Here is a 23,537-nt window from a genome sequence, read left to right on the forward strand (position 1 = left end):
TCACTTAACACCTCTGTAAGTGGCCTTAATCCTTCAGCTAAACTTTATTCCCATCCAGTTGTAGTTAATGCTTCCAGTGGAAAGATGCCATTAGGAAAGGTTACTGCCACGTTTGTGGTTAAAGCAGCCACTACGGTTGACTTTGTGGCCAGGTTTGAACATGACATTTTGAATAGGTTCTTTTTCTATATCTTGTATCAAGAAAATTTAAAGATGGTGCAAGGCATTAACATTTTCCTTGTGAATATCATGTATTTTCATTTGGTGAACAAATCTAGGGTGTAATTTTAGTCTACGGGGGTGTCAAATTTAACTGTACAAAATAGTGACTATTTCCTCTGTAGGGGGACTGATATATGTCATGTGTAGGAAGCTGGTTTTGTATATATTATAACAAAGTAAGGTATAGTGTATACAGAGTCCAATGGATCCCCAAAGGCTTACAGAGGTCAAAGTAGATATTACCTTACTCTCTATTTATGGTAGTGTGGGGGAGCCATATGGCTTTATCAGAGGGTAGTGTTAAGCATTTATTGTACACACTCAGGCAAGAAATTATGTCACACACTTAAAGACTGCACTCAGACCAATGTTTTTTTTCATTGTTGTATTTTATTTCTAGAATCAAGCCAGACTTGGTGCAGGTAAGTAAAATAGTACTTTTCTGGTATAATACAGTTGAATGCAGTTGGCTTTGTTACAGGTAGGTCAAATGTTCAGAAACAGTTGAAGTTACTTTTCAGTTACTTTGCAAGTACTTTTAAATTACTCCTCAGGTTACTTGTTCTACTCAGTGTGATTTGCCTAGATATCACACTGGGACATTTCCTAGATGATAGGTAAGTAGGTCAGTTGTTGTAAACACACAGTGTCTTAAGTTGTCATACAATTTCCAACTCCACGCAGCTTTTTTCACAGAGAAGCACTCAATGCAATTCTATGGGAGTACATTATGTTATCAGCTTAAAGGTATGTACTTGGTTGTGGGAGTTGGGTTTCTGGGGTTCCCCCAGGGTCAAGGATGCACTCAGAGAACACCCTCAATGGCACTATGGTGGCCTGGTGCAGAGTGCTGAGGCCCAATGTTATCCAACGGTTTTAGGGGCCTCCCGTTGGTGGCCCCTCATGGCATGCCACTTGGGTGAGGTAGCAAAGCTCCTAGGGTTTAGCTCAGGGCAAAGGGGGATCCAAGGTAGCACACAAGGTGCACCAAGAGTAGCAATGTGACAGCTGGGTGCAGGGTGCTGGATCGAGGTTTGGAACCTTGTGCCACCCAAGGCCGTGGGGCGTCGGGTGCAAGGATGTCTTTTGAAGTCAGGTTTTCCTTACCAGGCATCAACAGTAGACTTGAGGTAGGTCAGTGATCACCAGACCCTGAGTCAGAATAGCTGGGGAGACCTCCTTGTGGTGTTGGGTCACTCGAACATCGGGTCACAGACGTCGGGCACAGAGGGGTGCAGACTCGAAGATTTGGCTGGAGCCAGAGGCTGTTGGTGAGCAAATCCAGTGCTCATGGGAAGGCAGGGCAGGTCCTCTGGGTTATGGGGGACAGGCCAGTAGGGCTAGGGCCAAGTCGGTTGGTGTTCTCCTCTTCTTCCTTCAGCATGGCTCTTCGGCCCTTCTTCTTCTTTTATCTTGTCTGAGGAGGCAAGGTTCGGAGTTGCCCCTAAATACAAAATGTAGGGGCATTTCAGTTAGGTACAGGTTGGGACCAATGGGTCCCTTCCTTGGGGTGGGTACACCCCGTATTATTCCACCCTCCAGTGGGAAGATGGGCACAAACCTCACTCTTTTTGCCTTGGTCTCCCCATCTTCAAGATGGTAGGGACTGAGAGTTGTGCTTTGTCTCGCCTCCCCGACCTGAGGGGTGGGGTTGGCAAAGGTGGGCACCCCTTTTCTCCAATCTTGGTTTGCCTACTGATTCTCCTATCCACAATGGGGTCAGAACTGGTGCGGGCCAGTTGCTGGGAGCAGCAAATGGCTAGGTCAGATCACAAAGGTGGCAAGCCTTTGAAGCTTCCATTTCGTGGACCCTGCCAATTCAGGGGGAGAGGGCTTGGCATCTCTGCCCAGGATGTGCTTTGTTTCAGGACCTCAAGTGCAGTAGGCTCACAACCCAGGTGTCTAGAAACATGTCTGGGTGTGGCAGCTGGCAAACAGCCAATCAGCCAGGACAATGGTGTTAGGTCGTTTTTCGGGGGGAATCTCTAAGATGCCCTCTGAGTACATTTTGCATTAAATCCCAATCTGGCATCAGTGTGGTTTTAATGTGCTGAAAAGTTTGAAATCAGACTTCCGAGATTTCAGTAAAGCCTTTAGGGTGCTGTGGAGTTTGTAATGACAAACTCGCAGATCATATACTCTTTATGACTTTACTGCACTTACATTATATGAGAATGGATTTTGACACGGTTGCCTCTACCCTCACCAGTGGTATAGTGCACCCAGCTAGAGGTGTGGCTTACCTATGTCATGGCAGTGGATTGTAGGCATGGCGCACAGAGATGGATGCTATGTTGGCCCTTTATTTTGCTCTGCACCAAAACATGCAGCCAGCAATGGCAGTGTGTGTCTGTCAGGGTACAGTGCCTCTAAGGGTGGCACTTAGAGTCCTTCCCTGGTCACAGGGCCCATGGTACATGGTACCTTTTACAGGGTACTTACAAGTGGCCAGAGAGTTGCCAATTTAGTATGCAACAGTACAGTTTTAGGGAAAGAACATAGGCCCTGGGTGCCTGGTTGTCAGGAACCCATGGCACACTCAGTCAATAGATCATCAACATCAGGCAAAAGTGGAGGGCAACCATTCAAAATGGGGCACTTTTCCTACATCCTGTATTTTGGGAGAGTGCAGGAGTAGGTTCTTCAGAGAGGATGGGAAATTCTCTCTAGAAGGAAATACTGCGCGGGCTGGGAAAGAGATGGATTGTGAAAATTCTAAACATCTACCTGCAGGAATGAGGGAAATGGGTCTCTGTGCTAGAGACAGATGAGAAAGGCTCCCACCCCATAATAGAGGATGAATAAAGAAAATGTAGTTGGTTGGAAGGTACTCTCAATAGTAATTGAGCGCTGGGCCCCTGAATTATTGGACACAGTTACAAATAGCTTAAACTTGTTTTTCTGGACTGCTGCTGGTTTATTGAGCAATCCTGACAAAATAGATTTTTTTAAATAGCATAAGGGCTAATGTGATTTTCATTCAAGGAACCTGGTGCTCATTAGATTTTGAGATGTTGAATTGAACAGGTTTTTTTTGTCCTCAGTTGTAGTGCTGCCCCGCTTGGAGGGTTAATGCTGGTGGGGGTATTTAGCCAATCTTTTAAGTAACAATTGTAGCTGGAATTACAGCGGTTTTGCAGATGCCCCGAACTTTTTCTAGCTGTAAATATGTATCTGATGGAGGGTACGTTTATTTGGGATAGTCAGTCTTATTAATAAACGCATATGTTCACCCGACTCAACTTATAATGTTCTCCTCCCTGCTTTGTTCTCTTTTATAAATAATGAGCCAGAGGCTGGTAGACAGACTATATTAGTTGGTGACCTGAAATGTAAAGTATCTAATCACACAATTAACCTATGTGGTGATCTATAGAGGAAGGATGCTTTAAAAATAGCTCCAGCTTGTTTTCCAGCAAAAATAAGAACAGATAAAGGAGGACTTTTACTCCTGGATTAACATTAAAGATTGCTTTATAGTAAATAGTAGAATCGACATCGACTCCCCAGCTCATTTTAATTATAAAGATATTATTGAGTGCTCTATAATTAAACCTTATTGTTTCTATTCAGTTTTCAAAACCATTGTGGAAATGAATGTTATTGATAGCACCTTTAATGTTCATAAAATCTTCTCTTTTTTTAATAGAGTTGTGTTCTCCAGTGGTGGGTTAATGGAAGCCTAATGGGACCACAACAACTTTTGAGAAGTCATCATGTAGAGGCCAGTTATGATCACACAATTAAATGGGATTTTGGAAAATATAATTAGTAAAAGGGAATTTTGGAATTCAGATGCAGTCTTTCAGGTCCCCCAATCCATGAGACAGTTGGCAGGCTGGGACTGTCACATGAATAAGATCACTCAATGTAAAGTGCCATGCCAACCACTTCCATCACTGAATAAAGAGATAAATACACAAATTTGAAAACAATTATTCTTGTTTTTGGCTGAAAGAGGGAAACAAATAACTCTACCGAAGAGGAGAAAAAGACGATTAAAGGAGGGTTTGAAAAAGCATGAGGATAACCACAAAAAGACCAAGTTCAGATTGGCAGCATTCTGTAAGGATATGAGAAAACATTGCTGAATTCTGTGAGTCAAGAGTGATGCCCTATCCCATCCTATTAGGGAAGTGAAATGGAGCCATTATATTTTCAAATTATATGTGGCTATTGATGAGTAGGATGCTTATATAAACTTTCTTTCCCCGGCCTGAATCTTGATTGAGCTACTTATGGCCACTCTTCAGTGGAACAGATCTAAGACTTCGTCTGTTCAATAAGAAATTCAGGTGCGATGGGTCTGAATGAAGCCCAGATCTCTGTTATCAAAAGAGGCAAAGGCAAATTTTTTAGCACTCAATTATGAAAATTGGTTCATCTTGGTTAGGGAGAGTTTTTATTCTATTACACAAAAGGGCGCTCATAGCATGCCAAACAACTATTGACCAATTGTCTTATTAGTCGCTGTGGGAAACATTTCAGCAAAAAGCATTTTGGAACACTTACACTCCTGGGCATTAAAGCAATCTAGCTTCAGGAAAAACCATTGCACAGTAGATAATATCACTGCTGTGCAGCCTATAACAGATAAATATCTGAAAACTTAGATATTCCTCAACATATGGAGCTATTATTGATTTCTTCACAGCATTGGACAGAGTTGACCGTCTTATGCCTTGAAGAAAAATGTATGGTCATTGTCTGTCCCAGACTCTGTTATGCTTAATTATTGATTTGCACTCTCCTACCTGGTGTCAAGTGTTGCTGGGGAGAGTTCAGGGATAATCGTCATTAATGTCCACAAAAAATGACCTGAAACAGGGCTGCATTCTCGCTCCAGTGTTATTTTCTATTTAACTTTCTGATTTGCCTTTCCATCTAAGTAATAACTCCGACAATCTGCCTAGAATTGGGGTCCTCATTGTGTTTTTCCTGTTGCCTGCTACATGCAGACCATATTGTGATTCTCAGTTTAACACCCAAGGGCTTAAATAGTCAACTGATGTTGCTTTAGAAATTTGTTGATCCACATTTTATGAAAAATATTGTATCCATAAGTAAAATTTTGATTTTAAGGGTAAAATAATCCCAGAAATATCCTAATTATAGTTGTGACCTCAGTAAAGAAAAACAAGAGGTAGTTAAGTTTTATCCATTTTTGGGTAAAATTATGTCAAGTATCCTGAATGACTGAACATATTTCTCATAGCATATGCAAGACCAAATCACAGGCTAATAGGTTAAGGGCTTCCTATAATGCAGCTGGCAGAAGGCATTTAACTCATTTACCTTCCAGACAAAAATCTCTTCGACCCTTTTATAAGCAATTGAATTAATTGATGTGATGAAATTGGATTCTTTAGATAAAACAGAAAGGTTAATTTTAAGGATGTTTTGTGGTTTTAATACACATGTGGCTACCCAGGCAATAAGATTCGAATTTGGGTTAAAGAGAGCTTTTGTACAAGGCATTGGGGAAATTATGTGTTTGGTTCATTGGCTCTTGATAAGTGATGTGAATTCATTAAGGAATTTTATGTGTATAGAGATCTTTGGAAGTAAAAAAAGGAAAGTCTTGAAAGGAATTTTATTCATGCATTAAGCTTGATTGCGCTCCTTTTCTGAATCGCTTCTAAAACTCTTTCTCAAATATGCTTCTCGTAGCTTAAGTTTATGCTTAGATTTTGAGTATTGGGGTAAAAAGGAACATTTGATATGGTAATAAACTCTTCCATCCCAAGAAAGCCACAGCAATATTTAGCATGGAACATTGATCATGGTTTTATATGTTGCTGGAATCTACTGCATTTTAATTGTCTGCCATTAAAAGTCTTAACTGCTATTTGGACTCAAACAGCAAACGAGGATAATGTATGAAGTGGTGTATTTATGGCATACAGGATTAGAATCATGCCCCAAAGACATTGGAAAATCGCCAATTTTCAATTGTCTCAGAGCTGTGGATCAATGGATGACTTGAATTGAATACTTCCAAAACGGAAATACTCATATGTGGCAATTGGAAACATTATGACCCACTTGCCGTCTGGCCTGAAGAAATGAGATCAATACCTAAAGTATCGAAGAAAGTAAGAAACCTCGGAATGACCATGGACTCCAAGCTATATTTGAATGCCCAAGTGGGCAAAATAGCAAGATAAAGCTTTGTTACTATAAAAAATCTGCAACAGATCTTCCCCCATTTGGGATTTCCACACAAGGTCCAAGCTAACATCTCGCTTGTTCTGTCGAAACCCGATTACACCAATAGCCTCTACCACAGATAACCTTTAAAGACCATGAAAAGACTACAACTGATTCAGAACTCGGCTGCCAGACTACTCTTGCATGCCAAACCGTGAGACCACATTCACCTGCCTTGAAAGCCCTGCATTGGTTACCGGCTGCCAGAAGATCCACGTTCAAGCTGTTTGTATTACCCACAAAGCGATAAATGGAATGGGACCGCTCTTCATCAGGAATAAAAATACCAAACACATTCATCAAAGGAAACTCCACTCTAGAGTGGAACCTCTCCTCAAAATCCCATTATACAAGAAACAAAACCATTGGGGGCACATCCTTCTCTGTTCAAGCAGCCAAACTATGAAACTTTTTACCCCCAACATAAGATCAATCAATCAATCAGGGGGTTTATAAAGCGTGCAACCCACCCGTTAGGGTCTCAAGGCACTGTGGGTGATCCACAGACAACTACCTTATATTCAGAAAACCCTTCAAGAATTGGCTCTTCCCCACATACGCACCATAAGCAAACAGAAATATACAGCATATCCCTCTGTATGTAAGCATTTATTTGTACTACAGATATGTACCCGAATATGTGTATTTCTTTGTATAAACATGTAGAATAATTATTTTTAAAAATATATATATATATTTATTTAAGTACAACAAAACTTGAAAACCAGAGTTTATCAAATGCATCTTTAATCTACATATACATACTAGCATTATGCATCTATATACCTTCCATCTACTTGGATCTATATATTTAATACTTTTCTCCTAAAAAGCATATTCAATACACTATCCTATTTCTCATCCTATACCTCTATTAATATCTTTAATCTACTTATACTTACCTCATTTATGCATCTATATACTTTCCATGTAATTATTGATCTATATATTTATTACTTTCTTCTAATCCAGCATATCAAATGCAGTATCCTATTTCTCACCCTATACCTCTCTCAATATATCTTCTACCTCAACTCTCTGACTCATCTCAAATTTCTTTCTACTACTCTTTCCAATGCAGTACCCTATTTCTCACCCTATTCCTCTATCAGTATATCCTCTACATCCACTATCTCATTTATCCCAAACACCATACCTCTACTATAACCCCTAAAATAACCCTTTCTAGACTCTCCTCTACTCTACCCCTCATTGCATCATCTGACACCTCTTTTACTATAACGATCCCCCAAAACTAGCATTTCTAAACTTTCCCCTCTGATTCTTCTCCTCCACGTCCCTTTTTACTCATCCCAAGCCTCCTCCTAATGCTGTATCCTCCAAAACAAACCAAAAAGTCTAAATCCTTCACTCTTCTATCCCTCCACTATCCTTTTCAATCAAAATATCAGACTAACATAACCACTTCTCAAATTTCATATTTTACTATACTAATTCACCACTAATCCATAAGGGGACCAAGAGTAGCGTGCTACTCACCGAAAAAGCGCTTCCACACCCCATCAGGGGTATCAAGTGCTATTTAAATGCAAACCTTTTTCCCTCTTCTATCCCCCCCTACTCTTCTCAATCCAAAACACTGACTAGCATATCCATCACTCAATTTGCTTTCATATTTCACAATTCTAATCCAACAATAATCCTTTATGGGTTCCAGAATAGCGTACTACTCACCAAAAAACACTTCAACATCCCATCAGGGTTAAGAAGCGCTATATCAATGCAAGCCTTTTTCCCTCTTCTATCCCTTCACTATCCTTCTCAATCCAAATAACTGACTAATATCCACCACTCAAATTACTTTCATTTTTTACTATACTAATTCACCACTAATCCTTTATGGGTTCCGGAGCAGTGTGATACTTTCCAAAAAAGCGCATTAACAACCCAATAGGGGTATCAAGCGCTATATAAATACCAACCTTTTTTCCCTCTTCTATCCTTCTGCTATCCTTCTTATTTCAAATAACTGACTAACCTATCCACCACTCAAATTACTTTCATATTTCACTATACTAATTCAATGTTACTCGCTATATAAATGCAATTACAATTACTATTTGTTTTCCCTGCACTGTTTTTTAACTGTCATATATATTTGAGGACTCTGTTTATAAATTACCATGCACACATAGAGTCTGAAGCCCTTCATTGATTGTTTTTCTCACCTAATAAAATGTTTTGTGTGAGACTTTTCTTTTTTCTTTTTAGTTTTGGACTTATATTGACTAGGTGCTAATTTTCTCTGTTAATGTTCTGCTTTAATGCCGCACTTAATGTATTATATTGAATATGCCGGGCATGGATGTTTCAAAAAGTCCCTTTCTCAATTGTGGCTTGTGCTGGCTTTTCTGGGCTGCAACACAAGCCGCAATTGAAAGAGGGATGTTTACGACCACCTAGCGGGTGGACACATTCTAATTTGGTGGGTGGGACTGGCGTCTACTTGTCGGTTGGTCCCAATTCTGCAACGATGCCAGCCAGACGCTTGTCCAAAAGCCATAATAATGACCCCCTAAGTACCATTCATTTTAGAAAGAAAAACAATTAGATCATTAAAAATATAGACAGTTTCACAGACCGATGTATTGGAAATGGTTCTTCATTCTACCAATGATCAGGCACATATCTAGCCCACTCTCTAAATACTTCAAATTAAATATTATAACTTTTGTTGAAATACCCAGCATACTAGAATTGGTGGACATGTTAAAGAAGCTTCTATTAGAGCTTGATCCTTTGGAGAGGGCTGGTTTTCTCCTAACTTGTATTTTCTTCCTTATTTTGTGTGCATCTGTGGTAGTTGCCAAAAGGACCACTTAAAAACTCTTTTAATCTAGTAGCTGGCATTTAAAATCACTCCTCACAAAGGATGTCCGTACCAACATTCAAAACAGACCATGTTACAGTCACAGCCCTAGTTCTCCTATAGGTCTCCTCTCACTCCTAGATCATAGGTATCAACTTTTTCTAGAGCACACTCCTCAATAGGAATTGTCTCTTGACACTTTCAGCAAGGGAGTTAATAGTCCTTAACTCAATAAAATGTGAGTATCGTTAGGATAGGATAAACTTATTGCTAACTATAGGACTCACCAATGATATGCAACTAACTGAGGAACAGGAAGAACGTGTATTTGTAATTCATATATTAAAGGTCAAATACATGTCTCTCTCTCACAATGTGTAATGAGAGAATGGCTAAGTGTAAGTATATAAAAGGTCTTTTGGAGTCACTTGCAAAGTGTACGATTTTAAGAAACTTTTAGTCCAAATGTTTTTTGTAAATAATACTAATCATAATAGAAGTACTACTAATAATAATAAAAATAATAATAATCTGGTAAGCTCTATCAACCTCTGGTCTGTGGTCTGTGAAGAGCGTCTTTCTATCTGTTAACGTGACAGATATAGCGATAGTATACATGGAGCGCAGCATTATGAAGGACCCGTAAATATCTATTACAGTGAACAGAGCTAGTGTATAATAATTGACTGTAATTTATGGAGGTATATGGTTTCCAAATTAAAATATTAAATATGCAAATAATAAAAAGGTATCTTGCTGATTGCAACGCACAAGTCTTGTCACTAATTTAGAAGTAATGAACTCAGATCTGAAGATTTTGTTTGCTCCATGTTCTCGAAATGTTTTCTAGTGGTCCTAGACCATTGATCAGCTCCTGAATTCATAATTCTAAAAATATTACAAAAATCCACTTGGGTATTCTTGAGCAAACCAAGTAGACACACATTATCTCTTCTTGAATAAATCTCTAAGGGCCAGATGTAGGTAATCTCAATTTACCTATTCTTAAATGCAGAATCATACCGATCCCAATCATACCGATTCGAATCATACCTATGGGCCTGGAGGCCCATAGGAATGAATGGCAATTACCGAATCGGTAAATACCGATTTGGTAAAAGGGGGAAGACATTGAAGGGTGGCAGGGTGTCACTTTGACACCCTGTTGCACCCCTCAATTCTGCATGGGTGCACATTTGGCACACATACATGCCCTAAGGGCATGTATGTCTGCCACATCGCACTGTTGCAAAAGCAAAAAAAATGCTTTTTCAAAGGTTTTCATTATTTACCACCAACTTGTAGTTGTGTGCTCCTGCCTTATAAATCCCATTAGTTCCTCAAATTTTGCATGATTCATTAAATGAAAGAATATTACAGGAAAAAGAAAGAGAGGCAATAAGTAGAAATAAAGATGAACTAATTCATAAAATAACCCAATTGAGTGTACATACAGAAGCATTAACCATACCAGTGACTATAGGTCCTGTGGTCCCACTATATGGTGATAAAAGAAGCTGTTCAAACCAATCCGTTATGACCACTCCTGTAATGGAGCAGAGAAAAGAGAACATAATAATTGAGGATCAAGCTAGTGAATGTGAATCGGTAATATCCCTAATGGATTTACCAATAGGAAAAGAGATAAATGAAACCCCAAGAAGAGTTACACCTAGCTGTTCAAAAGAAATATGAATGGAAACCTCCACAGGAACTAAAAGTGCTACAATAGTGTAACCAGAAGAATTGGAAGGTGGGCAAAGGGGATGGACAGACCGAGTCAGCAACCAAAAACTTTGGACAACTGTTGGCCAAAGCCGTTGTTCCCTCCATTAGACGCGCTCGGATCGGAGGTCGCTCCTTTCGACACTTGGCACCTCGATGCTGGAACGAGCTCCCCGTTTCCTTAAGGAAAGCCAATAGTCTGTTCTCTTTTAGAAAGGAGTTGAAGACCTGCTTTTCTCCCAATGGTATTCTTTAGGCCCTCTGTGAGTTGCTGTGTTGTGTACTTTTTTCAGTTCTCTTTGCCAAAGCACCGGGACACTCCTTGGAGTAGCCGTGCGCTATAAAAGAGACTATATAACATAACATAACATAACATAACATAAATTAAAAGTAGAATTGGGAGAAATGCTAGCTGAAAATGTGGGAATAGACAGATTAAATACATACTGTGAAGAATAATTATTATTCATATGTAGAAGCATAACTAGAAATGTAAAGATATTTTATGAAAAATTAACAGAACTTGCTTCAGAGATGGGAATTGAGATAGGGAGATCCAAAGTGCTGCAGAAAACTTACAGAGCAGAATTTACTGACAAAGGTTTAGAAAATATGAATGTGTCAGGAAGGAAATTACAGATTAAGGAACTTCTGACAATTTTACAAAAGTGGGGAGAATTAGACCGGTGGAAAACAAGGTGGACTAAGAAAAGGGAGGAAGCTCAGGCAAACAAAACTGCATCAGAATAAGTATTAAGAGAACCTAAAATGACAGAAAGATTGTGTCCTATGACAGAAGTACCCGGAGGAGGATATGTACATGTTCCATGGACTAGGCAAGATATTTTATCGTTTACAAATGATTTCCCAAAATTAAGAGAGAAGCCAGTTGAATGGTACAGACAAGTTGAAAGGTTTGTGAAAGTTTTGAAAGTTTTGTTGAAGGATTTGGATGGTCTGTTTGACATAGTGGTACCTGTTGATTTATGGACAAAGTGCAAAATCACAGTTGATTGGCCTAGTGACGAGTATCCTAGAGATGAGAAAACAAGTGCATCTTCAGAAGAAGTAATGGAGAAATATAATCAGGGGATTACTTTCTTGGAAGGAAAAATCCCCCCAAAAGAAACAGATTGGATAAAAATAGATAAAACCACACAATAAATAAATGAGACTGTCCATGCTTACTATTAGCATCTGTTGCAAGTGTTCAAACAGTATAGAGGATTTGGGAATATTGCTGATAAATGTATGGGACATTTTGGATATCAATTTGTATCTGGATAGGGTCCAGAGATTTGTCAGATGAGCCAAACTCATATGCTGTGCTGGCAAATAAAACCCATAAATGAAGTCTTAAAATATGCAAAATATTGTGGAGATGAAATAGAAAATAGAAGAGAAAAGTTAGAAGCAAAAGTAGTGTGGGCACAAGTAAAATTTGCAGAACAACAAGAACTCAAATTAAATAACAAACAAAATAAAGGATCAGGACAGAATGAGAATAATGTGGGAAAACCAAGAGGGAAACTGAGTAGAGAAGCAGCAAAGAAGAAGCTTCCTTGTCATAGGTGTGAAAAATTGGGGCATTGGAAAAACGAGTGTAAAAATATTCAAACTAATAATGGCCCACATCAAAATTTAAATCCCCAGACGCAGAATGAGGCAATATTGAGTAAACCACAACTGGTTGTAAATCCACAGAATCAGTTACCACCTGTCCCTATGCCTAATTTTGTGAACAGAGCAAAATACAGTGTGGACGCCGGGTTTCAAGGAGAAAGTGGTAAGCCAAATTCAGAAACGTCACAATTTCTTCTACAGAATAATAGTTCATTGAAAGATGAATTATGATGGTGCCTGAGGAGGGGGGAAGAGGAATTTGTACTTGGTGCATCCTTACAGGTAGATCAGTCAGGTTCATATATTGATGGAAAAGTAGAAGGAAAGGATATTACCTTCTTATCGGACACTGGTGCTACCTGTTCTACTATGAGAACAGCAGACATCCCAACCCCCCCCCCCTCTCAGGTGAGGCCATTCAAGTAGTTGGAGTTTCTAACAGACAGATCAGATCAGATCCCTGCTACAGAAATAATGAAAGTGTGTAGAGGAAATTTTAAAGAAATGCACAAGTTCGTAATTTGTGATTCCAGTCCTGTAAATCTGTTGGGCAGAAATGTACTATGTAAGATGAACTGTACCGTATATTGTACACTGGATGGTGTGACAATCTAAACCCCTGATGAAGATAGTATTCACAAATTATTTCCAGCAAAACAAGGAACGGAGGTAGACAAAATGTACTCCATGATGACAAAAGATGACCTATCAGATGAATTAAACTTGACAGTAAATCCAAAGGTATGGGATTTCACTGGAAAAGAAGTAGGGCTAATAGCAGATGGAGACCCGGTAAAAGTGACTGTAAAGGAAGGTGCTAATTACCCAAACACGAGGCAGTGTAGAATGAGCCCAGAAATCAAATCAGGTGTCATAGCAGGAATAGAACGAATTATTCAACAAGGCATTTTAAAAGAAATAATATACAGCAGTAATTGTCTATCAAATACCATGGAATGCTGGATAGTTCACCGTAATCGATTTGTGTCATGCATTTTTCTCTATCCCATTACATCCAGATAGTTGATACCCCTTTTAATTTAAATTTGACAATCATATCTATGTGTGGAATCGTGTTCCTCAAGGGTACACCGAAAGTCCTTCAGTCTTTAATCAGATCCTGAGAAAGTGCCTTGAAACATTTGTGAGGCCCAGAAGTTCAGTTTTGGTCCAATATATAGATGATTTGTTAGTTGACTCAAAAGCAAAAGAAGATTATGTCCTAGATTCTATTGCATTGTTAAACTATTTGGCTGATGGAGGGCACAAGGTGTCACTAGAAAAACTACAAATTTATCAAACGTGAGTCAAATATTTGGGACATCAATTAGAAAGAGGAGTAAGGAGGGTGACACCTGAAAGGATTAAAATAATAAAACAAATGCAGTTACCACAGACCCAGAAGGAGATCAGAATGTTTCTTGATGTTGTAGGATACTGCAGACAGTGGATTGCAGGGTTTTCCTCACTGGCTAAACCACTGATACAAATGACAAGAACGCAAGCAAAAGATCCTGTAGAATGAGACAATGAAAGCATGGGAGATCTTGTAAAATTAAGAAATTGTCTATGTGAAGCCCCTGCTTTGGGAATTTGCATTATTTTATTGTGAACAAAATAATTGCGTTTTGTCAGTACTGACCTAAAGACATGATTTGAGGAGACACCATTATTTCATGGTTTGATGAGACATCCAGCTGCATATTTTCCTGCTACTTTGGATCCAGTAGCTTCTGCATTACCTGGTTGTTTGAAAGCAGTAGCTACTGCTTGCAAAAGTCTTGAACAAAGTGAACCCATTGTGATGGTACATCCTGTTAAAGTATACGTCCCTCATGCAGTTGAAATTCTTCTGACCAGAACTCAAACTCAGTATCTCACTCAAAGTCAAATGACAAAATATGAGAGAATTATTTTAGGAGCAGAAAATGTAACAGTAATTAGGTGCACAGTTTTAAATCCAGCGACCTTATTACCCGATGTGTACAGAGAAGAGGTAAGGGATGATGTTAACCATGACTGCCTAGATGTAACAGAATACTGTACCAAACCTTCTCTAGACACACAGGAAAAACCTCATAATAATTGTGAAAACAAATTATTTGTAGATGGCTCATGCTTGAGGCATGAGGAAGGAGGGTTGAGTGATGCTTATGCTACTTGTACATTGGCTGGAATAGTCGAAGCATCCTATTTACATGGAGTCAGGTCTGCACAGATAGCTGAATTGATTGCTTTAATTAAAGCCTGCAAAATTTCAAAAAATTGGAGAGTAACGATTTACACTGATAGCCTGTATGGTTACAGGGTTGTGCACGACTTTGGCCAACTTTTGATGCAAAGGAATTTCATGACTTCTTCAGGAACCCCTATAAAAAATGGACAATATGTGAAAGAGCTTTTAGAAGCAATACAATTGCCAAAAGAAGTAGCTGTGGTCACATGTGCTGCCCATCAGTCAGGAAATGGCTATGTGACTGCTGGTAAACGTTATGCTGACCAAGTTGCTCAATATTGTGCTAAAACAAAAATGGCAGTGAAAAAGAAAATTGAAACTACAGGAATCAGATGCAAACGTATGCTTATCTCAGCTCTACGGACATGGGATGAAGTAAGAAATGTACAAGATGAGGTAGAAGTAAGTGAAAAGGAAGAGTGGATCAAAATAGGATGTCAAAGGAGAGAAGACGAGGGTGTCTGGATTTATCCAGATGGTAGACCAGTCATGCCAGACTGTTTACTCTCACAGCTAGCAAGAATGTACCATGGAGATCCCCACATAGGTGGAGATGCTATGATCAAACTTTTTAGACAGGATTGGTACAACTCGCAGTTTAGGACTGTTGCAGAGAACCTTTGCCAGAGGAGCCTAATTTGTCAACAAAATAACCCAGGTAGGAAGACAGTGGTCAGTTGGGGAATAATTGAAAAGGCAGAGGGATCATTTGTAAGGTTGCAAGTTGATTTCATTCAGTTACCACCAATACATCCTTGTCATAGCGTGTTTGTTCTCATGATCGGTGGAAGCATATCCAACCAGGAGAAATTACAGCATAACAGTTGCCAAGTTATTACTGAGGGAAATCATACCACGTTTTGGTTTTCCAGTAATGGTGGAATCAGACACAGGATCTCACTTTAATAATGAAATAATTTGATTGTTCTGTGAAGCATTCAAGATTGAACAAAAATTGCAATGTGCTTACGGCCCAGAGGCTTCTGGGGTGGTGGAACAACTGATTGGCACAATAAAATCAAGATTGCCAAAGGTGTGCGCATCTACATCACTGTATTGGCCAGATGCATTTCCTCTTGTTCTGATGGGACTCAGAAACAATCCTGATAGAAACCGGAGTCCCCTTGAAGCACTCATGGGAAGAACAATGAGATTAGCCTTCATACCTGGACACAGACTTTTAAGCATAACTGATGATCTGGTATTGGACTGTTGTAAAAGATTGGCTGACTTAGTGCGTTCTCTCTCTCACCAGGTTGGAGAAGACGCAAAGGCCAGGCAGCCAGATCACGCACATTATCTAAATCCAGGTGACTGGGTGGTAGTGAAGAATCACACCAGAGAGACATCCCTAGCACCCAGGTGGAGTACCCCAAAACAGGTCATACTGGTTACAACAACAGCAGTGAAATGTGCAGGAATGGCTAATTGGATACATGCCAGCCAGACAAAGAGAGTACCAGCTCCTGATAAGGGAATTCAACAACCAATAATCGAAGTTGAAGGTGCAGAAGGTAAGAGCCCAGAATAACAAACTCTGAAGTAGCTGATCAAGAACAACCAAGCACTAGTCAGGAGGATTGAGTACCAACAATCAATTTACCTGATGAGGAAATAAGACCAAGGAGCAAAACAAAATCAGAGAAGTTAGAGGCTAGTGAGGACCAGACAAATACAGAAGATCAAGTTCAGGACACAGAATACAAGATTGTTGAAGATTCTGAGCAAGAACAGATAGGGATAGAAAAATACACACAGACTGAGTTGAGCAAATATTTTCACGAATCTGAGGAAGGACAAACAGGTGTAAAGGAAAGTGCTCAGGAACAGATAGACAATGCGGAACCTGTTCAGGTGAATGGTAGCACTTCAAGAAGTCCTGAACTCTGTCAACTAGAGAGGGATTCAGAAGACGAAGAAAATCAAGTTGTGCCACCACATCATACAAATAAAAGTATACTTGAAAGTGAAAATACAGTGCAACCCAAAAGGGTTAGAAAAGGTGATAATTGACCCAGATATGCCAAAAGATTAAGGTATCACCTAAAGACCATTGATGAATACCTTATCAAGTGAACGAGGTCACCAGCCAATCAGGACAGAATAACGAGAAACTCAAACAGAGGAGTCAGGGATAAATATATATAACAATAAGTTCCGAGGACCTGAATGGACTAATATTATTCTCGAAGATCTTGAGACGAACCAAGAAAACTTAAAATTTTCTGAAAGTAAAGAAGGAAGAGAGATCTTCTTAAAATGGCAAAAGAGTTGCTGAAAGAACAAAACGAAATTGTTTAAAGACATGTTGTAGAATATGTATATGTAGTATCCTACTAGTGATTATAGTATGGTTAGGATTAACGATAGCGATACCATATTTGATGAATATAGAAAAGAAAAATACTACTGATACAGATGGACTACTAGCTAACATAATGGAAAATAGAGTAGAACTAGAAGCAACAGATGAGTTAGAAATACATCACACTGTAACAGATAATAACACAGATTTAAACATTTTCACAAAGCTAATATTTTAATATGAAGATACCATGGAAGCTTGGGATTGTTGTGTATGTATGAAATTACCAGCTTCAGTAGCAGAAGGTGTCATATATCACCATTTATCGCTAACATATAGCATTTCACGTAGTGTATTAGCAAGTCTGTTTTATAAAACAGGCAAATTGCAGTATTATTATTCAAATCGAGATGTGATATTTTCAGAAGTTCCTGTTAGAAAGAATATGAACCCAGTGCTCACTAGTTTAGCTGCACATTTTATGGGAGAATTTTCACTAGCACAAAATGCAATCGATATAGCAGAAGCCCATAAGCATAATTTAACATGTTCACTAAAAGAAGAAAAAAATATATTTTTGAATTTAGTAGAAGAATGGAGACAAGATTTACAGAAGAAGGCCAATGAAAGGAAACCCAAGATTCCACCATGGGCTGAGAAAGAAAGAAGTTATACACCTCGCAAGGCTCAGGTTGCACTAGCACTAGATTTAGAAAAGAAAGGGAAGATTTGTCTCCACAGGTCGAAAACTGACTATAACAATGTATTTATTGGATCCAGTGAATGTGCATACAACTTCTTGATTTTTGGGGGATGGGGACTAAAAAGAGGAGCAGATCCAGTTATGCCTGGAGTCTATTATATATGTGGAAACAAGGCGTACTTTAAGCTACATGAAAGCTGGTATGGGAGATGGTATTTTGGAATAATATTCCCTAAAGTTTATCATGTAAAAAGAATCATTGGAAGCCATGAAAACAATAATGAACTTATTCGTAGTAAAAGAGCTAGTTTTGCAGAAATAGTAGGATATATATTTAGTGCATTGATACCTTCAGTGAGAGTAATTCTGAATACGCAAACAATTTGTCAATTGTCAACAGTAGTTGATCGCTTATAGACTGACACTGCTGGAGGGTTTCTAATGATCAATACTGAAATGGTTGCGAATAGATCTATGGTTTGGCAGAATCGACTTGCCATTGACATATTATTGGCAAAAGAGGGTGGACTCTGTGAAATGTTGAAAGCGCAACATTGTTGCACTTACATACCTTAATCAACCAGCTGAAGCTCAACGGGGAGAAGACGGAGATTCTTCTCCTGGGGAAAAATCGTGATCTGTGGCAGGACTTTCATTGGCCGCCCTCTTTGGGCCCGTTCCCCACACCAGCTACCCAGGTTAGAAACCTAGGGGTGTGCATCGATGACTCTCTATCGATGAAACAGCAGGCTAACAAAGTGGCTGGTACTTGCTTCACGATCCTCAAATGGCTGCGGAAGATTATCTGGATGCTGCCTGTGGATACCCAGAAGACCATAGTCAATGCACTAATTACATCTAGGCTTGACTACGGTAACATCTTATACCTGGGTTCCAATTTAGCCGTAATTAGGCGGCTACAGCTTGTCCAGAACTCCGCAGCCAGGTTGTTATGTAAGATCCCTAGGACAGCGAGGATCTCGAAGCACCTCCGAGATCTTCATTGGCTGAAGGTTGAGAATCGGGTCCGGTTTAAGGCCTTGACTTACATGTTTAAGATCAGGGCAGGAATTGCCCCTAAATATCTGCAAAAATTGGTCAGGCCCCACGTTCCTGTACGAAATCTCCGTTCTCTCAATGGAGCAACTTTCGTGGTCCCTAGATTCAAACTGGCCTGAATGGGGGGGAAATCTTTCTCCCATATGGGACCAGTTCTTTGGAACTCCCTCCCCTTAGCCCTACGCAAAGACGACAACTTCGCCAGTTTTAAGAAAAACGTTAAAACATGGCTGTTTAATAAGTAATGTGGTCATTGACAACTGTTGCTCTCTGTGTTCTGATCTCTTAGCCCTGGCGCCGGGAAACCCTTTGTGGGTATCTGTGCGCATTACAAGTGCAAAAAATAAATACCTGATAAAAGTATAGAAATTGGGAAATACATTAAGAATATTACTAATTTGGAAGAAGAATTAAAACCACTGGAAGTTGACAGTGTATGGAAAAGACTAACAAATAGCCTAACATCAATAGGGTCATTTTTTGCTAATTTTGGTAAAGGAATTGTGACCCAAGTAATACTACCTATACTTGGAATAACATTGATAAGTCTAATAATAATGATCTGTTGCAAATGTGTTAAAAGAAGGAGAAAATATGAAGTACATAAACAGGGAAAGAAAAGGAAATATGAAGAAATTAGGCTTGATAAATTAAAAGGAGAACTATATAGGAAAATGAAAAACATAAAAGGAGAAGATGATGCAGAAATTGATAAGATAGAGAAAGGAATGAAAATATGCAAAAGTTGGCATTTGATTTGGGTATGGGTAGTTGTTTTTTTAATTTTTTTTTTCCTCATTCGCCTCTAACCTCAGCTAACTGGAGATCCGAAGGCTACCACTGTTACTCACTTAGGAAAGGTAGTTTCTGGGGTAATACCCCACCAGTCTGTTGCCCGCCTACCAGTAGCAAACCATCTTCCTTCCTGTTACTGACCTCTCGTTGTTGAGAGGGTGGTTACACTCTCTACTGATTCCTAAGAAGCGAAGACTGTTGCTGAAAGCCCACTTTAGATCGCAGTGACCTGGGACCCCAATGATGATAGGGGGGTCCAGCACAGTCTGAGAGTTTCCCATGAGGCTTAATCATTGGACAAAAGGACTTTTACAAAAAAGCATAATTAAAAAAAAGAAAAGAAAATAGTAATAGTTGTCTAGACTGGGGACCAATTTAACAGGCAATACCAAATGGTTCTATTCTTGCTATTTTTTAATCTGGCCAGATTGGTCTTAGATGTTTTATACAAGGAACAAAGCCAATTCAACTGTGTAGGCGGTGAGGACCCAGCCCATCTCTTGCATATTTCCCGTCTGGTCAGCAACATGGCAAAAAAATAAAAAACCTCTATTGGGGCCTGTAATATCACTAAGTATGCCAAAAATTCTGAAACTGAGGGGAATATGTACTGGGTGTCCCAAGATAGTTGTTAAGGTATTATCCATCTTTTTCCAGAATTCCAAAATGGCAGGGCAAGCCCAGAACATATGTGTGTCGGGGGCGTTTTCCATGTCGCATTTTTTACATCTAGCAGGTGGACCACTGGATATTTTAGAAAGTCTCGCCGGGGATAGTTAGGACCAATGTGTGGTGAAGTAATGTTTTCTTCTCAGCCAAGCTGACTTCACAACTGAGAACAAAGTGCTGTAAGAAGTTTGCCAGAGCTCCCCCGAATCGATATCTGGTATGGATTCTTCCCGCAACTCACCGGCTAATATAAACTCCCCGTCAATGGCCTCCTCAATTGCCCAGTAGAAAAATAATACCTCCTTCTTTCCTGCTAGCTTTTTTACCAGATGTTCTTCTAGAACAATCCCCAGTACAATTGTTTTTTTTAGGATACTGGGACCAACTCTTTAATTGTAAATATTTAAATCTGGACATGCCCTCTTCCAGTTTCTCATTAAGTGTTGCCCAAGGCAGGAGAGAGCCCTCTGCAGATAAGTCTCCTCATAGTGCTAACCTTGCAGTTTTGCAGTTTTTAAAGGCACAACCAGTATATCTTTCATGCAACTTGGTGCCCCCGGGCTATCCTACAATGGAGCTAACCTTGAATGATATTCTAGACCCGTTAATTCTTTAATTCTAGCCCATATTTGAGCTGCGCCCCATAAAAATTTAAGCCTTACTTTTTTAAAGAATTTTATGTCTCCATATTTGAAAAGAAAACCTTCATGTGGAAGCCCCGCCTGTTCTAACATGGCCGTAAACATCTTCCCTCTACCTGATGAATCTGGAGATTTTTGCAACATTCTTGAATGGGTTAATTGAAATGCCACGCATAATACTGAACATCTGGGAGTGCAAGACCACCTTTTTCTCTTCTCCGTCTTAGCTTTTTCCAAGATATTCTAGTTGCTTTATAGGCCCACACAAATGAATTGATGGATTGCAGAAATTTGTCAATTATTGGTTTCTCAAAGTGTAATGGGATGGTAATAAAAAGGAATGTTGCTTTTGGGAGAATTGTCATCTTTATCAAATTGACTCTACCTAAGATAGTCAGGGGAAGGTGGGCCCAGGATTTCATTCATCTTTGGCTCTCTTTTAAAATATTCCAAAAATTTGTCTTGGCAATCCTCTCTATATTAGGGACGATTTTAACTCCCAAATACCACATCTCCTCTTTGGTTTGATGTCGCCCCTTCAGCAGGTTCCAAGTCATGATCTTGGTCTTTTCAGCATTCACTTCATAGCCAGAGCCTCGACCAAACTTCCTAGCTTAACTGATGACTTGAGGGAAGGATGACTCTAGATCTGACGAAAGAATAAGAATGTCGATAGCGTACAGGGCTACCTTCCTCTCCCAAATACCACTCTTAAATGGTAGGATAGCTGACTCCTCCCTAAGACACTGAGCAAATGTCTCTACATACAGGTCGAAAAGGAGGGGGGAGAGGGGGCAGCCCTGTCTGGTTCCTCTCTTAATCAGGAAGGGTTTAGTCAATTTACCGTTAACCACCAGTCTTGCTGATGGATCACTGTATATAAGATTGATGGTTAGACGAAATTTTGGCCCAAAATTCAATTTCTCAAACACAGCTGTCAGATAGTTCCAGTTAACCCTGTCAAAGGCTTTTGTTGCATCCAATGTCTTTGCTGCCAGCAGGAGCGTAAAGCTAGAGGCGAAGTCAATCACGCCTATGAAGTTGTGCGTAAGATCAAAAAGATTTCTGCCTTTTAAAAATCCCTTCTGGTCAGTATGCAGCAGATCTCCTACAACTGCACCCAATCTATTGGCCAATATCCTGGTAAAAATCTTATAATCTAAGTTTAAAAGCAAGATAGGTCTATATGACTCACAGTTTGTGGAAGGTTTACCTTGTTTTAAAATCAGTGTGATGTTTGCTTCCCCCCACGAGGCAGGTTGTTTGGCTCCATCGACCAGAATTTAATTAAAAATAGTAGTCATGAATGGAATTATCTCTTCTCCCAGAACTGTATACACTTTTGCCGGCAGGCTATCAGGCCCTGCAGCCTCAGCAGCCTTACAGGCACAAAGTGCCTTCCTAACCTCTTTTTGTGATATTTCCACTTCTAGATTGTCTGGTTTGGTGGATTCCAGGACTGCAAGATGGATCGGGTATAACCAATCCTATGCCGATGAGCTATCTATATTGCTATCCTCATCATATAGGTCTCATCATATAGCTTCTCCTATCTCTTCTTCTTTAATTGTTGATTTATTGGTAAGTGCAATATCTATTTGCTCTATCAGATTACGCACTCGATCCGATTTGGCCTTCCAGGCTAATAATCTACCAGCCCCTCGCCATACTCAAAGTGAGCAAGCTTGCTCACCTCCCACCTATTGGAATTTCTAGTCTGAACTATATTATCCAATAGGGCTTTCAAGGATTCCAGTTTGGCTGGTAATGTTTGGATAAGGTCTTGATCGGTTTCATTAATAATCTTTTTTACCACCTCCTTTATTTGGCGCTCCGTAGATGCAATTTCTTCCCTGAACTGCCTGTTTTTATAGGAAGTCCTATTTGTAACTAGACCTCTCAAAAATTACTTCAAAGTGTCCCGTTCTACCAAAGGATCTGCTGACCCTATGTTGATATTTAAGAAAGATTTTATCTCTCGAGATAAATAGCCAATTGCAGCCTCATCTAGGAGGCGTGTGCGATTAAATGTCCAAACCTTCTGCTGTTCAATTGCCAGCAAAATCCAAATCCATCCATACGGCCGCATGGTCCGATAAATGGGAGTCATATAGCCTATCTTTGATATTACCTCTTAGGTCATTTCTAATTAAGATATAGTCAATCCTAGATTTATGTCTATATTTTTTATTATAGAAAGACACCCCCAGTTGAGTGCCCGACCTTTCCCTCCACATTTTGGAAAGTGCATTTTGCTTCACAATAGTTTTTAAGTAGGCTCTAGACTTGGACAGGACATTAGCCCTACTACTTGGGGATTTGTTCAGCATAGGGTTCGGTACAATATTGAAGTCTCCAGCTAAGATTGTCATATCTGGAAACCCCAAAATATTTAAAAAGGTTGTTTTAAGAGTTGAGGGGTTGTTCTGATTAGGGCCATAGTATCCAACTACTGTAATGAATGTACTTTCCACAGATATCTTAGCTATGACCCATCTAACACTTTCCTCAGCCATGAC

Source organism: Lissotriton helveticus, chromosome 1_1 (genome assembly GCF_964261635.1).
Source record: "Lissotriton helveticus chromosome 1_1, aLisHel1.1, whole genome shotgun sequence".
Classification (NCBI taxonomy): domain Eukaryota; kingdom Metazoa; phylum Chordata; class Amphibia; order Caudata; family Salamandridae; genus Lissotriton; species Lissotriton helveticus.